Source organism: Acipenser ruthenus, chromosome 5 (genome assembly GCF_902713425.1).
Source record: "Acipenser ruthenus chromosome 5, fAciRut3.2 maternal haplotype, whole genome shotgun sequence".
Lineage (NCBI taxonomy): Eukaryota > Metazoa > Chordata > Actinopteri > Acipenseriformes > Acipenseridae > Acipenser > Acipenser ruthenus.
The window spans coordinates 15,515,137-15,533,341 of NC_081193.1; the positions used below are offsets into that span (position 1 = coordinate 15,515,137).

General features: G+C 37.6%; 1 long non-coding RNA gene across 2 annotated transcripts in view; it reads right to left on the bottom strand.

Moving 5' to 3' along the window:
* LOC131737093 (uncharacterized) overlaps positions 1–17,509 on the bottom strand; it is a 31,960-nt gene extending 14,451 nt beyond the window's left edge. Inside the window, exons 1-2 of one of the 2 annotated variants that reach the window (XR_009328665.1) lie at positions 17,290–17,509; positions 8,538–8,613 (exon numbers count right to left, since the gene is read on the bottom strand). This is a non-coding gene — a long non-coding RNA (uncharacterized LOC131737093). Of the gene's footprint in view, positions 1–8,537; positions 8,614–9,862; positions 9,985–17,289 lie in introns of those variants that run through there. The other variant, XR_009328664.1, reaches the window with a different exon arrangement.
* Between the last annotated feature and the right edge of the window lie 696 nt (positions 17,510–18,205).

The following is an 18,205-nucleotide window of genomic DNA, read 5'->3' on the forward strand; positions in this document are numbered from 1 at the left end:
TGACCCTGCTTCTTCAAAAAGCAGTGTGAAAACGCTTAGCTGACCTGCATGACAACAGGTCGCGACCCGGGTAGAGCATGCCAGTGTGAAAGGGGCTTAATAGCGCACAAATGGTATGAGTTAATATCCTACAGTTACACGGTAAAAACTCCAAAACATTTTAAAAAAGCTGCTCAAATCATCAAAAGAATAAATAAAAATATGCAGTGTCTTTTTCAGTTATTTTTTAATGTATTTCTTTTTCTTTATGAAGAGTGTTATTTTAAATAGCTACACATAGCTGTGTTATTGTAGTTGCCTGGGGTGCATCAAGAACCCCTTAACTGTTCAATGACTTTAGCTCCGGGCAAGGTCCAAAACCACCTGCTTGCACAAAGACTTCCACCTCCGATGGTGAATATCTGAAAGTTTCATTGATCCCTTTCTTACCAACATAATGAACAAAGGTTATAGTTGTGAAATGGGTTGCTAAACAGCAAAAGAAATGCTTATTAGGGTTCATCATTTCATGTGGATTTAGAGTAGTATACAGTTATACCAGTGTGTGTTCAAGTCAAAAGATAACTGAGAGCACAACAAATATGTAACCTGTCAAAACACAGCTATACTACACATCAGTTTATAATTAATAACCTTGCTGGGCACTTTTATAAAAATACGTAAACAAACACTGCAGTAAACGACTGGATGTTAATAAATGGATCTTGTGTATAAACAATTTGTGGTGCACTTTATTGTGGCATAAACAAAGAAATAAATACAGGATTGACAAAAAAAATATGATAAAGTTGATAATAGGCAGTCTGGTCCAGTGATTAAAGTCCAGGACTTGTAACCAGAAAGTCACCGGTTCAAATCCCACCTCTGCCACTGACTGACTCACTGTGTGACCCTGAGCAAGTCACTTAACCTCCTTGTGCTAAATCAATGTCCTATTGTAAGTGACTCTGCATATAATGCACAGTTCACAGCCTACCTCTGTGCTTTATGATGGTGGTCCACTATGAAAGGTTCCATATATAGATATTATTATTAATAATACAGTTATGGTATAGATAGTTGCAGGTGATGTTACCATGCTCAAACAAGTCAATAAGGTCTTGCAGGTAAAGTTTCTCACCAAAAGTAGTTCACAGAAAGCAGAAGTCTCCACAGCATTACAGTACAATGAACACTTGAAAGTCCAAGCTTATAAGCCCTGGGAGGCGGGTTTACAATTTTAAAAAGGCAAACTATGAAGGAATGAAACAGAGACTAACATAAGTACACTGGAGTAAAATAGAGAAAACATCCACAGAAAAAAATCTAGTACTAGAGGAGCAAAACAATTACATCCCAAAAGTAGACAAATCAAAATCTAAAACAAAATGGCCAAAATGGTTTAATAGATCCATTAAAAAAAAAAAAAATTCAGAGAAAAAAAGGCACTTTACAGAGCGTTTAAAAGGGACCAAGAACAAAGTACACAGAAAGAGTACTTGGAACTGCAAACGCAAGTCAAAAAGAAAGTTAGAAAGGCCAAGAGAGAGATAGAAATGAACACTGCTAAGGGGGCTTTGACCAATTCCAAAAAGGTTTTTCCAATATTATAACAGCAAAAGAAGATTCAAGGAGGAGGTCAAACGTCTAAGAGATACAAATGGCAAAAACATAGATGAAGAAAAAAATAGCAAATATGAAATGATTACTTTTCACAAGTTTTTACAAAGGAGGATACGGACAATAGGCCCCACATGTCGACCTGTTCCTATCCAGTTTTAAATAACTTTAGCATAACAGAGGCAGAAGTGTTAAAGGGACTAGGAGCTCTTAAAATAAACAAATCCCCTGGGCCGGATGAGATCCTCCCAATAGTACTCAAAGAAATGAAAGAAGTTATTTACAAACCGCTAACCAAGATCATGCAACAGTCTCTTGGCACAGGGGTTGTACTAACAGACTGGAGAATTGCAAACGTAATACTGATCCACAAAAAAGGAGACAAAATCGAACCAGGTAACTACAGACCAATAAGTCTGACTTCTATTATATGTAAATGTATGGAAACTATAATAAGATCCAAAATGGAAAATTACCTATATCGTAACAGTATCCTGGGAGACAGTCAGCATGGTTTTAGGAAACGGAGATCGTGTCTAACTAACCTGCTTGATTTTTTCGTGAATGCAGCATCAACAATGGATAATTGCAAAGCATATGACATGGTTTATTTAGATTTCCAGAAAGCTTTTTGCAAAGTCCCGCATAAAAGATTAATTCTCAGACTGAACTCAGTAGGGATTCAAGGAAATGCATGCATATGGATTAGGGAGTGATTAACATGTAGAAAACAAAAAGTACTGATTAGAGGAGAAACCTCAAAATGGAGCGAGGTAACCAGTGTAGTACCACAGGGATCAATACTAGGTCCTCTGCTATTCCTAATCTACATTAATGACTTAGATTCTGGTATAGTAAGCAAACTTGTTAAATTTGCAGATGACACAAAAATTGGAGGAGTGGCAAACACTTTTGCAGCAGCAAAGGTCATTCAAAATGATCTAGACAGCATTCAGAACTGGGTAGACACATGGCAAATGACATTTAATATAGAAACGTATAAGGTACTGCACACAGGCAACACAAATGTGCAATATAAATACCACATGGGAGATACTGAAATTGAAGAAGGAATCTATGAACAAGATCTAGGAGTTTTTGTTGACTCAGAAATGTCTTCATCTAGACAATGTGGGGAAGCTATAAAAACGCCAACAAAATCCTCAGATATATAGTGAAAAGTGTTAAATTTAAATCAAGGGAAGTAATGTTAAAACTTTACAATGCATTAGTAAGACCTCGTCTAGAATACTGTGTTCAGTTCTGGTCACCTCGCTACAAAAAGGATATTGCTGCTCTAGAAAGAGTGCAAAGAAGAGCGACCAGAATTATTCTGGGTTTGAAAGGCATGCCATATGCAGACAGGCTAAAAGAATTGAATTTATTCAGTCTTGAACAAAGAAGACTATGTGGCAATCTGATTCAAGCATTCAGAATTCTAAAAGGTATTGACAATGTCGACCCAAGGGACTTTTTCGACCTGAAGAAACAAGGACCAGGGGTCACAAATGGAGATTAGATAAAGGGGCATTCAGAACAGAAAATAGGAGGCACTTTTTTACACAGAATTGTGAGGGTCTGGAACCAACTCCCCAATAATGTTGTTGAAGCTGACACCCTGGGATCCTTCAAGAAGCTGCTTGATGAGATTCCGGGATCAGTAAGCTACTAACAACCAAACGAGCAAGATGGGCCGAATGACCTCCTCTCGTTTGTAAATTTTCTAATGTTCTTAAAAAGCTATTTGTTCACGCTGATAGTCTTACATTTGGAGAAAGTTTGGTGAGGTGTACAAAAAAAAACAACACCATACCTACTGTCAAGCATGGAAGTGGTAATATCCTTCTATGGGGCTGTTTTTCCTCTAATGGCACAGGAAATTTAGTTCCAATACATGATAAAATGGATTCCATAGCATACTTTATTATTTGTTTATTTAGAAGACGCCTTTATCCAAGGCGACTTACAGAGACTAGGGTGTGTGAACTACGCATCAGTTGCAGAGTCACTTACAACTACGTCTCACCCGAATGATGGAGCACAAGGAGGTTAAGTGACTTGCTCAGGGTCACACAATGTCAGTGGCTGAACCGGGGACCTCATGGTTACAAGCCCTTTTCTTTAACCACTGGACCACACAGCCTCAAGATATTGGCCAATCATCTGAAACCCTCTGCTACAGAACTTGGTTTAAGTTCAACGATCACAACAACGATCCAAAGCACACATCAAAATCTACTTCAGAATGGTTAAAGAAGAATAAAATCAAGGTTCTGGAATTACCTAGTGAAAGTCCCTATCTAAATCCGATTGAGAATCTTTGGTATGAGTTGAAGAAGGCTGTGCACAAGCAAAGTCCTCAGAATTTGAACTGGAACAAATTTGCGTTGAAGAACGGTCAAAAATCACTAAATAATCATGCCAAAAGCTCATTGATAAATATCCTAATCGTTTTAAAAGAGGTTATTATTGCTAAATGTGCCTCAACTAGCTATTAATTTCATTTTACTTGTCAGGGTATGAATACTTTTGAATTAAAAGTTTTGCAAAAAAATTGCTGAAATAAATACTTGTAGACATCTATTTCTTGTAACTTTTTTCCTCATCCACAAAAGCAAAACTTTTGCTACAAAAGATTTTAAAAAATATATATTTGTTTGAGAAATGTCTAGAAATTATAAATTTCCATTGTCGTCTGTACATTTTTTTTTTTTTAATTTAGTCGTCGCCAATTATTTTTACCCCGGTTTTCACCCCAATTTAGCATGCCCAATTATTATCTGTATCCCCGGCTCACCGCTCGCAACCCCCCCGCCGACTCGGGAAACGGAGGCTGGAACACGCGTCCTCCGAAACGTGCTCCTTCCAAGCCGTCATTTTTTGCACTGCAGATCCACAGCAATGCCACCAGACCTATAGTGCCGGAGGACAACACAGATCTGGCGGCTACGCTGCAGAACCACAGGCGCCCTATCGGCCGCAGGGGTCTCTGATGCGCGGTGAGCCGTGGATTCCCCTGCCGACCTAAGCCCTCCCTACCCGGGCAGCGCTCAGCCAATTGTGCGCTGCCCCCTAGGAACTCTCGGTCACGGTCAGCTGTGACATAGCCTGGATTCGAACCTGCGATCTCCAGGCTATAGGGCACATCCTGCAAGGAGCGCCTTTACTGGATGCGCCACTCGGGAGCCCCGACTACAACTTTATATAAATAAATACATTTACCATTTACCTCATCCACCAGCAATAGTTCTTGCTTTACCAATAATAAGATTTAGAAATGACCACCACTAATTCAATATCTGCTTACCTCTTCTAAATTTGCCCAGGTCTGGACATAAATGGTACAGTGCTGACAAGAAACACTTCAGAAGGAAACTTTCCCCACATCACATATCTCAAGGTCAACTCAAGGATTAAGTGATTTTTTTTTTTTTTTTTTTTTTAAGGAAATGATACCATGTTGACTACTGACACCCTAGAAGTGAGCACTATTGAGGTCAGGTCAGATTTAATTTGTATAAGCATTGCAATCCCAGGAAACTCCATGCCTGAATCCATAGCCAAACCCAGCTGTGCCAAGGTTCTGCACCTCTAGCAGGAATCAGTTTAAAGCTCTAATTAAGTTTAGGACAACTGGGAACAAAAGGCAATTCAAAGGAAGCGATTCAGAATGGTAAGTGGTTGTATGTCACTTTTTTTTTTTTAGGGTTTTTTAGTTTTTAGTGTTATATCTTAGACACTCAACATGATATGTGCTGCGTATAGTAACATACCACTCTTGGGTATGTGAGTCATAAGTGATGGCAATAATAGTGGGATAAGTGTTTGCGATATTTAGATATGCCACTGTATAGGTCATTAAAGACAAGCCCTGATGCAATTAGATCTGCTGTTTAGGAACCCATGGGTTCATGAATATTATATCATTTTATTACAAGTGGAAGGATCTTTTGGATATGTTCATGGTATTAAAGTCATGATTTGATGGACCTTACAATGAAAGACAAGTTAAAGTACAGCAGTCTTAATCACTGCAGCAGTGGTTCTTTTCATGCTGCAAACCTAAAATCCATGTTTGGGGTCTTTTTTTTTTTTTTTTTTTACTTTGGTATTGGGGAATTACAGCAGTGGAATGCATGCTTACAAAATGATTATTTAAATGTGATACCAACGTACAATGTAAATGTTGCAGAATACAGAACTGTACAATTTTACATTTAAGAAGTCATTATTGTATTATTAATTTAGAAGAAAGATGTGTATTCAGAATGAAATGTTGAGTCAAAATCGTTCTGGTGTAAAACGTATTAACCCAATGTAAATACTTTACCTATACAGTGTTTAAAATAAGATGAATTTGCTTGTTTTCTCTTTATTAAATATGTTCTGTTTAGCAAAAAAATACTCTGCAGGTAGGTAGCAACAGTTTGAGTTCCTTTTTTTAATCAAAATTAATTTGTGTCTGTGTTTAAAACCTGTTTGCTTTTAATATTTCTAGATGTTTTAATTCTTCATAGAATTTACGGAACAGGCAATAATTCAAAATAGTAGTCCCCCAACCACAGACATTACCATCTAGATGTTCTATATTTTGTTAAACTGAATTATTTAAATCTCGTTTTTTAATAACTGACAATGTGTTAAATGCTACATGCCCTTGGAGGGAGATCTTAAGAAAGTATAAACATTGTCCTTCCTGATGGAGGCTGTTAATGTCATTCTCAGAGACACTGGTGGAGGGCCCAGTCGACAGACCACAGTATGCTGGTGCACTAGATGTTTCTTGGCTTTTTTCTTGGTTTCCCTTAGGCATTTTGGACAAAGTAAGGAAGACCCGCATAGTCTTAAGGGAAACTCAGTGACATTTAAAAGCTGCTGGGGCCTGTCCTCCTAATATCTGAACTAATTAGAATCAAATTGTAAGTGTGGATGATTGCTCACCAGAATTCTAATAAGCCTTGTGTCAATACATCCAAAGTGCTATTTTAGGAAAAGATTGTTCAGCACCAGCATAGTAAGTGTTGGCCATTATAGTCCTCTGAATTTCAATCGGCTGTTTTGAAAAAGTCTGCCGAAAGGCATTGTGAACATTCTCTTTTTGACATAAAGCATGTATAAGTAGTGAACAATATTTCCTAAAGTCTATTTTTTTTCATCCATGGTATTTAACAGTACAAAACCAGTCCTCATACTCTCATGTATATTTTTGTTAACTTTATTTTTTTTTTCTTATTGTTGTATAACATACAATGTATTCAACCTTTAACGTCATTCATTTTGTAAGTTTTATAAAACTATAACCAAAACACTGCTGGGACACAGTAGCCTATACATATATGTTCTGTATAATATGCCTATTGGAGAATAGAAAACCTGGGTTTACACTTCAAAATAAGTTAAAATAATTCTAATATGAGTATGTATAAAGAATTCCTATTGCATCACTGTAGCAAAGCATCTCATTTAGGATCCAAAGTCTGAAGTACCTACTTGGAAAGGAGTACCACACTTTTCTTCAGATGAAGCACCATATGGATCTAAAGCTTCCATTGAGCGTGGTTCAGCCTTGACAACGTTTCCAAAAAGCATGTTATTTATTGTCTTTCAAGTGAAAGCATGGAGTATTTTAATCACTGAAACCACAGCAGTGATCAAGGAAAACATTTCAATATCCTGGTGATATTGATACAGTAATGTACATATGATGATATGTAGTGGTCGCCATGCAGTTCCAGAATTTTCTGTAGGATCCAGTATAATATTTTAGCGATCCAAGGGGTACACACCCTTTAATGCCAGCAATAAATGAGAAGGGTGGTTTGGTTGATTAATACATTTTGGGAGTGACCCCTGCTAAATTAAATCCACTGTACTGTAGTATGTTATGATTTATATGAGTAAGTCACTAGGGGTGCACACACGAGTGAGTTAGGATTCGGTATTGAGCAATGAAGACAAATCGAGGCTTTGGTCTCTTCAAAGAGTGCTACAATATATAGGAAACATTTTGCATACTGGTAAATTCACAGCCTAAAAAAGGCAGTTTTGTGGATTATGTTGCATTTAGGTTTAACTGCCTTTACAGTAGGATCCTTATATACAAACAGTACCTTTTTTATTATTATTGTAAGTTGTAAAACTGAATGAATGAATGTGTTAAAAAATACACAGCGGGTATGAAACAATCTTATCTCCTGGCCTGCCAGGGTATATATTTTCCTCACCGGTCTGATTTGCAGTAGAATTTGATTTGAGAGTTTGTCCTGGTTGTTTTGACAGCCTGGTCAACCTAATCCAGAAATCTGGTCCCCATGGTTTGTCAATTATACGACTAACCCTACAGCGAGAGCAACACTTCAGGCACTGATCTGTCAACCACCAGCCCAGAATGTCAATGCAGCTACTGAGTAGTCTGCAGGAGGATTTTTTTTTTTTTTTTTTTTTACAATAGAACCAACATAATTTAATTCACTAGAAGCCATACTTAGACAGCTAATGATACTGGAACTTTCCTAATAACGCCTTTGTTTTCACAGGAGGTATGGGTTGTGGGCTTTTGGAAACTGTACATAAACTAACCTTATTATAAGCAAATATTTGTCGAACCACAGGGCAAATAATGGTAAGACCACTTAAGTAATAAGCATACAGCATTAATGTTCTACCTGTCTTCCCTCTGGAATTCCCTGCCTCCTGTGTCAGAAACTGACACTCTGGAGGAATTTAAGTTTTAAAAACGTGTTTTTTCCAAGCTTATAGAAAATAGACATTTTATATTTTGCCATGAAAGGTGTTATATATAAATAAATTCATTGATTGATTATTAATATTTAAACATTCCATTACAAGACAGAAAGTTTTATACAGACGATAAAAACAATTGTATGGTACCACATACAGAAGATACCCCATGTGTAATGCAAACCTGAGGAACTAACCTGTTTGAGAAGCTTGCAGATCATCAAGTCCAGAAAAATTGCTCATGTCATCTGCCTGCTCCTGTCACAGTCCTGGCTAGAAATGACGACACAAATTGCATACAAGGTGAGCTGCTTATACTTCCATCTAGCCTGAAAGCAAGTTAACTGAACTGCATAAAATTGCTCAGAAAATAATTAGATTAAACACTGTATTATATGTATGATATCCAATGCACATTATCATAATTTACTGTATACCACTTGGGTTTATATCTGTTACATGCATATTGTGAAATCAGGAATTTTGCTGCTTTTAGTTGTATCCAGTATGGTGTTAAAGCTGTTCCCACAACTTCCCGATCCCAAATTTAATTAAAAAATTGTGCTGTCCATGAATTCTATTTTCCTAAAATTAAAACATAAATAAATAACAAAAATGCTTTGTATCGGGAATAAAAACCTTTCAAGAGAGGTTGTCTCACCAGTTCAAGTGAATTTAAGTCTGAGATATATAACTAGTCTTACAATAATGCATAAAATATATTATTAATATATTCTGTGCCAAAAAAAATTCTACTATTATAACGTTCTTTTGTTGAAGTTTACTGCAGTGCCTCTAATTCCTGTGCTGTTCATTGGTTTTAAGCGCAATTAATGTTAAAAAAAAACAAACATTAATCACTTCATAAAATATGTATGTACAGTGAGAAATGGCCCTTATGAACCTTCTGGTATAAGAGACACATTCTGTGTAGTTTGGGACTATAAAGTTCTGGCTGCCCGAACTGAATCCTTACACCATGAGAAAAGCATCTCTCATTATAATCATTATAAATCAGGGGTTCGGATAACTGGTACACAGGTACGTATGTGCAACAATAAAAAAACAAATGCGGGCTTCCGTATTGTTTTAAAACACAAATGCATACCGTCAGTACATTGTTAACAGGAAAGCATTTTTCATATAGGCAGCGAGGGTGCTCACACTTACAAGATCTAGCATATTATCTGGCTGTGACCCATACCTGCCTAACCCCCCGATCAGAGTTCTGCGCGGGTCAGATTTTTACGACTCACTAGATTAAAAGTAGATTTTAAAAAAAAGTCCTACAGAGGTACTTTTTTATTTTTTATTTTATTTTTTTATTGGCACTCGGACGCTTCCGTAATCTTGCAACATATCAAACAAGCAGCAATACAAACCGAGAACACTGCTTAGTCAGCTGACTCCTCCCTAATCGCCTGCTTTAGTGCAGGAAGTACCGGTACATTAACCTTCTAATATGTTTTTTGGGAAAGGGTTACATATGAGTACGCTAAAAAGAATATTTGTTGACCCGCACCTGAACCGCAAACCGCGAAAAAGTTCACATTGCGACTCGAACCCGACCCGCTTGTGTGGGTCACCCGCGGGTGCCCGACCCGCCGCAGGACTCCACTCAATTTTCTACTCAGCTCAAGGTCTCTGGGATCTGTCAACGATCTCCAGGTAAGTGAACAAAAAAAGAACAGCGATAGGTGGAATCACTCCAGTTCATAACATAAACATAAATCATTTTCTTTTAATGGACACTTGAAACAACCAATGATAGCAGAGATCTTGATTTAGCTGTCCATTCAGAGAAGAGGGATGTCGTTATTGGGAGTGGCGTTGTGTAAGCTGTCTGACACTTCGCTTCCCAAGCGCGGGTGAGAGGAAGTGTCGATGTTTGAGAACAATTACGTTTAAAAAATACATTTACTTAAGCATTTTACTTAAAATAATATTTTTTTTCCCTCACTTACATTCTTCTGTAAATACTGTTGTGCCGTCAAGCTAACGTGTTCAACAGCACTAATAACGTGAATAAGTGTTTTGTTTTTTGCTTTTGAATCCACAGGGCTGGAATTTGGTGCTAGGCAATTGAAATAAACAGAGAATGTATGATGATTTGTTAAACATTGTAATAACCAGCAACCCAGGCTCCTACTTAAACATTCATAAATTATTGTTATTGTCTCTGACACAGCGTGGGTTTGCACATGTCAACTTTTAAAAAACAAATATCGATCCCACCAGCCTCACGCCTTTCTGCCCTGATGCATATTCGTATGTGTAAAGATGAGCACTGAAACATCCTTGACAGAGGTGCAAATCGTTTTGAAGATTGGTGCTAAACTGTTTTGAAAGTTTAGCATCAGAGAGCCTACTGGTGCTAAATTATGAAATACTGCTCGAATAGCTCCCCTTACAACTTCTCACACAACACAAACCTTCTCACCTGTGCCAGTGGATGAGTGTGGGAGGGGCATTCGATTATTCCAGACCAATGAGAAACTATCATCATCTATGGTTGCTAACAAACTCATAATAATAATAATAATAATAATAATAATAATAATAATAATAATAATAATAATAATGTCTAGTTTCTTCTGGTGTTTGGAAACCTTCGTAGGGTGGACAGATTGTTTTCAAGAGCGTATGCTTTTATATTCAGTGTTGAATAGTCAGTTGAAAGTAAGCATTATATGTACATTTGTTACTTTACAGTAATGTGGTGTGTGTGGGGATCTGTTTATTGCAATCTCTGTAGAGGGCCTGCTCACTGTATGATTGTATTCGTTTCAAGTGCTGTTGCTCAGACACCATGTTGTTGCTAATGCGGAAATAATAATTTAAAAGAAAAAAAAAATCTGGAAATGCTGTGTGGATAGATCATAATATTGGGCTGTCATATGTTTTATTTATTTATTTGTTTGTCATCACAGTGAAATAAAATAGAGAATATGAGCTAATTGATTTGTCTTTTCCAAAATGAGCCCAACCTAAATAAGTGGATCCCCCCACACAGCAGTCATGCTGGCACCAGGCCTGGACAGGTAAAATATACCAGAATGCATTGAGATGGGAGTTAAAAAGCCTGAACTGTCCTTTATTTATTTGGTAAGAGTATGGAAGATTGCCTCATGGGCATCCAAAGCCTGGAGAGTTGAGAATATCAAAATCCATCTGCTTCTTGAATTCATCAAAGAACTTCACAGTTCATATGTGGCAGGACGGCTGGCAGTGATGCCCCCAGACCCGGAAGCTGACAGAGACACAGACAAGTATTATGTGTTGATGCGCTGGTGCGCGTTTTTATCCAAAAATAAAATAATTAAACAAAATCAACGCTCACAGAGCCAAAATAAAAGTTTAAGCAAAAACAAATCTTGCAACACAAAATAACTGACACCTAAATCAAGTATCGTGCTGGTACTTTCAGCATGCATAGCTATTGTTTTTATGTTCTTTCTCTTGTCTCTCAGTCTCTAATTCCTCCTACTTGAACACCCACCCCGACCAGCAAAACCTGGGTTTTTTATACATGTGACCATCTATGGACTAGCAATAAATTAATCAATCCGGAGATGGTCACATTCTACACGAAAGTTTTTGGTTTGCATGGCGGACAGTCAATTTGTCAATAATCACTAACTGCCGGGAGCATGTCACTTCGCCCTCGTCAATTTGTCCTGCAACAATTGGTCCCCGACAATTGGTCCCAGTGACAGTTGGTCTCGGCGATAATTGGTCCTGATGACAATTGGTCCCGCTGACAGTTTGCCCCCATGACAATTAGTCCCCAAAAGATATTCTCCATGTGAACATATGTAGCCATGTGAAAGTGTTTAAATAATTTTAAACTGTAAGAATTAATTGTGAACCGCTTGTGTGAACAGGGCATGTTGGGAAACGCAGGTTGTGTATGGTTTATGTCTCTTTCTCCTCTCGCTGTTGCTTCAGCTGTCAGGTCTCTGTCCCTCCCTGCTGTGCGTGATCAGCCGCTATGCGTAGCACGCTGGTCTGAGTTCACGTGGTCTGGTTGGGAATATTAAAATTGAGACTGCAAATCTGAGCCAATAAGTGTGTCCACTACAACAAGTGTCTGTTGTTGTTATTGTTGTTTTCACTCGTTTACCTCAGTAAGTTTCCTTGCAAAACTTTCAAAATGTTATCTTTAATAAGCCGGCCGCTAACGGGAATTAAAACAAATGTTTCAAGTTTTCCTACTGAAGCACTGTGGTGTAGAGGTTAAGATAACTGCGCTGCAACGTAGTTTGGGTTATCACGTCTGTTACAAAGTAGGCTATAATGTTGGTTTTACATTTAATGACATAACCTCAATTTTGTAATGCTACAGACATACATTTTTAACCTTAAATTGATCCAGTACACGATGGAAAATTGACCGTCACTTAATATTAAAATAAGTATGCTATAGATAACAGAAAAGTGACAGAAGAAAGTTTATTTTAGGGAGTTTCCTGTACATAAACAATTATCTCATCCCATCTCTTAATATAGAGCCAGGCTTTCACAGTTCTTTAGAAGTTATTTAGAATTGTGTTACAATAACAAAAAGGCGTTACGAAAAGTGAACTGGTGTCAAATGTAAGACAAAGGTAGTTAATTGACAAGTTGATTCGTAGCCCCACAGAAGCTGTAACTCGACTTGGACCTTTTCCCCCATCTCGTATAGAAATAGTGACCCGACCAAGATATCTGCTTCATGGCAACACTCCCCTGCCCAAAACATTAAAGACAACCCAACTGAACTGAACTCATTTAGTCAAGAACAACCTTTACAAAAACATCAAATTGAAACCCCTCCACCAACTTTGTCACAATATTATTGTTTTCTCACTGTCTATGGGATTTTCTGTTGAAGTATCGATTCCCTTTTCTTCCTTTTTCATTTTATTTATAATAATCTCTTGTCAACTGAGTCCTCCACCCATGCTATGCAAAGTAGCATCCTGTTGCAGTTTTCCTACAGGTGACACACAAAAAACAACAAATAATGTGCTTGTCTTAAATGATGTTTGAAGACCAGATTATGATGATAGTTTCCATACGTTTACATATAATAGAAGTCAGGCTTATTGGTCTGTAGTTATCTGGTTTGGTTTTGTCTCCCTTTTTGTGGGTCGGTATTACGTTTGGAATTCTCTTGTCTGTAAATAACTTCTTTCATTTATTTGAGTACTATTGGGAGGATCTCATCCGGCCCAGGGGATTTGTTTATTTTAAGAGCTCCTAGTCCCTGTAATACTTCTGCCTCTTATGCTAAAGTTATTTAAAACTGGATAGGAACAGGTCGACATGTGGTGCATGTTGTCCGTATCCTCCTTTGTAAAAACTTGTGAAAAGTAATCATTTAATATATCTTTTTTTCTCTTCATCTATGTTTTTGCCATTTGTATCTTTTAGACATTTTACCTCCTCCTTGAATGTTCTTTTGCTGTTATAATATTGGAAAAACTTTTTGAATTGGTTTTAGCCTCCTTAGCAATGCTTATTTCTATCTCTCTCTTGACCTGTCTAACTTCCTTTTTGACTTGTGTTTGCAGGTCCAAGTACTTCTTCTGTGTGCTTTGTTCTTGGTCCCTTTTAAACGCTCTGTAAGGTGCCTTTTTTCTCTGAATATTTTATATTTTGTATTTTGTTTCATCACTCCACAAAACATTTGACCAGAACTCATATCCATCATTCAAACTTTAAGCGACTGTCCTTGTGACGTTTTCCTAAGAGTGGCTTTTTCCTTGGCCTGCGACCATTGAGAACTTTACCATGTCCCACTTGCAGCCTTGGATTGTTATTAATCTTCCTCACAATTCTTCTACTTGTTCTTGGTGAAAGAACCTTGTTTTTTCCAGACCGAGGGAGCGTTGTGACAGTACCAATGGTCTTGTACTTCTTGATAATAGAAACACTAGTTGAAATTGGGATACTCAAATGCTTGGATATCTTCTTGTATCCTTCTCCAGATTTATGACAATAAATAATTTTTTGCCTTAGGTCTTCAGACAGCTCTTTACTTTTTCCCGTATTGACTTACTGGTAATGACAGCAATCATCCTATGCCTAACCCTTTTATGCTCTCTGACTGTTCACCTACAATCCAGCATTTTCTATACTTTTCTAGAATTCTAGAGTTCTGCATTATCATATTGAAATTTCTCTAAAACGAATAATTATTTGTTTTCGAGAAATTTCTATAAATTATAAATTTCCATTGGGGTATGTAAACCTTTGGCTACAATGATATATATATATATATATATATATATATATATATATATACAGTGCCTATAGAAAGTCTACACCCCCTTTCAAAATGTTCACCTTTTGTTGCCTTATAGCCTGGAATTAAAATGCATTAAAATAGTTCTTTTTCATTTATCTGCACATCCTACCCCACAACTTCCAAGTGAAAAATATTCTATTTCAAATTAATTAAAAATAAAAACTGAAATAGCTTGGTTGGATAAGTGTCCACCCCCCTTGTAATAGCAATCCTAAATTAGCTCAGGTGTAACCAATCGCCTTCAAAATCACACACCAAGTTAAGTGGCCTCCACCTGTGTTAAATTGTAGTGATTCACATGATTTCAGGATCAATTCAGCAGTTCCTGTAGGTTCCCTCTGCTTTTCAAAGCAAAGACTCAACCATGAATATCAAGGCGCTTTCAAAAGAACTCTGGGACAAAGTTGTTGAACGGCACAGGTCAGGGGATGGGTATTAAAAAAAATATCAAAGGCCTTGAATATCCCTTGGAACACGATCAAGACGATTATTAAGAAGTGGAAGGTGTATGGCACCATCAAGAACCTGCCTAGATCAGGCCGTCCCTCCAAACTGGATGACCGAGCAAGAAGGAGACTGATCAGAGAGGCTACCAAGAGGCCAATGTCAAATTTGCAAGAGCTACAGGCTTTTATGGCCAAGACTGGTCAAAGTGTGCATGTGACAGCAATATCCCAAGCACTCCACAAATCTGGCCTGTATGGTAGGGTGGCAAGAAGGAAGCCATTACTCAAGAAAGCCCTCCTTGAATCCCGTTTGAAGTATGCAAAAAAACTCAGGAGATTCTGTAGCCATGTGGCAAAAAGTTTTGTGGTCTGACAAAACTAAAATGGAACTTTTTTGGCCTAAATGCAAAGCGTTATGTTTGGCACAAACCCAACACAGCGCATCACCCAAAGAACACCATCCCTACTGTGAAGCATGGTGGTGGCAGCATCATGTTATGGGGATGTTTCTCATCGGCAGGGCCTGGGGCACTTGTCAGGATAGAAGGGAAAATGAATGGAGCAAAGTACAGAGAAGTCCTTGAGAAAAACCTGCTGCCCTCTGCAAGAAACAACTGTGATGGAAGTTCACCTTTCAGCATGACAAAGACCCAAAGCACACAGCCAAAGCTACACTGGAGTGGCTAAGGAACAAAAAGGTAAATGTCCTTGAGTGGCCCAGTCAGAGCCACGACCTAAATCCAATCGAAAATTTGTGGCATGACTTGAAGATTGCTGTCCATCAATGCTCCCCAAGGAACTTGACAGAGCTTGAACAGTTTTGTAAAGAAGAATGGTCAAATATTGCCAAATCTAGGTGTGCAAAGTTGGGAGAGACCTATCCCAACAGACTCACAGCTGTAATTGTTGCCAAAGGTGCTTCCACCAAGTATTAACTCAGGGGGGTGGAGACCAATTATGATCTTTCAGTTTTGTATTTAATATATAATTTTTCTCAATAAAAACTTTTTTCCCCTTAATAGTGTGGAGTATGGTGTGTAGATAAATGGAAAAAATCCTCATTTAAATGCATGAAACACTGAGGCACTGACACAACAAAATGTGAAAAAAGTTCAAGGGGGTGTAGACTTTCTATAGGCACTGTAATATATATGAATGATATCTACTGCCACGCATCTGTAACTGCTCTCTGCTACAGTCAAAAAAAACCCCAGTAAATGCATAGTATAAGCAGAAAAAAGCATTGTAAACTGGAAAATCACTGCACACATGGAGACTAAGGGACAGGATGGTTTAAACTTAGAATTTCCCTACAGCTGTTTAAATACAAATTGACATTTAACTTTTTGACTTTTAAACCTTTTTCTATCACACAAAGAATGTTTTATTGTTTGAGAAAGTTTCCTTTCTCCCTTTTGTGAAAGTTTCAAGAAGTTTATTTTAAATTAATAAAAATCCAAGGCTCTATGAAGCCAATCTAGCTTTGAACAGACCTGTATTGATCTTGCAGGTGAAGCTAGACTGAATGTTAGAGCCGAACCCAGCAATCTCCTACTTCAAACAGAATTGGATGTACCAGCAGAGAGTTAGAATGGCAGGCAGGCTTTTACTAAGCCAGAAGAGCAGAGGTGAGATAAAAACAATAGCTACATTAACATTTCAAATTTATTATAGATTGAGTAATATAACTTACTTAATATTCACTATTTTATAACACAAAAATGTATGCATTTTATCTTATATTTTATTTTAATTTTGTCTTGAAATTTTTTTTAAAAAATCAAATTATTTTTGTTATAATGTTCAATGAGTGAAGAGCACTTTCTATTGATTATTTCACAGCTATGGTATTATAGTACATTAAGTGGATAATGTAAATTAACTGACTGATCACTTTAAAATGTATTAAGAGTGTTCTGGATTTGAGCAACACATCTCTTTGCTAATCCAGTTACTTCTCTTCTTGTAATAACCTTCCAGGTACAGATCACAAGCCACATAAAATGCAGACATTTTTTTTTCAGAAATGCTTCATGGTTGGGCTCATCAAAGAGCAGCCATGCTGCGTTTCTCAACAAAGCTTTCTTATCCATTTTTTTTATCTGTGTCAGCAGATTTTAATCCATCTTCCAGTTATATTGCTTATTTTACTAATGCATTGAATAATAATATATTTAATACATTATGTAAAAATTGCATTTGATAACTTACATGTTTATCTTCCTGTGACAGAAACACTGCAGGTGCGGTGCAGTGGCGCTTGAGCCGTTTCCTTTTTTTCAAACAAAAATAAAATAAAAGGTTTTAACAAAAAAAAAAAACATACAGTGTGAAAATAAAAGTTGAAACAAAATAATCACGAACACTAAACACAAACAGTAGGACAGGCTGGGCAGTTGCTGTCACTGTTCCTATTTATATTTTAGGTTTGTTTAATCCACTCGCTCACACTGCTCTCGTTCTCCACTTCTGAACACCCACCATGAGTGCAGACAGCTGCAGGCTTTTATTTACTGTGGCCGAGAGGTTAAGTATCAATTATCTCATTACCCCTCGGCCACAATCTGCACAAGTTGTTTTTACTACTGGCAGAGGACGAGCTGACGACCTCGCCTCTGCCAGGACACATTTAAATGAAAATAAACAAAACATACGGCTTTGCCGTCACATTTATAAAACAATAACAAAACAAGGTTATGTCGTCATATTTATAAATAAATAAATAACAATAACAATAATAATAATACCACAAAACAAATACAAAATAATAAATTGCACAGGAGCGGAGGGGTACCCCGTTCTATAAATAAATACATGTACAGGGCTCCTCGCCCTGTTACACTTCCCTTACTTGTTTACTTAAATGTTGGATGGACCAAGGAAACTCAGACTCGGTGATAATGTAGCGATCTCAGTTAACGCAGGCAGGTGCATCACACGTGGCGAGGCAATCCACACAGAGGCGGAGGGCGGGTGCGAACCCGGGACCTCTCACACTAAAGCATAGTGCCGACACTGCTGTACAAAAGGAGCCTGCTGTTTTGTACAGCGGTATCAGCGCCAAACTTTAGTGCGAGAGGTCCCACCCTCTGCCTGTGTGTGGATTGCCTCACCCTGTGTGATGCGC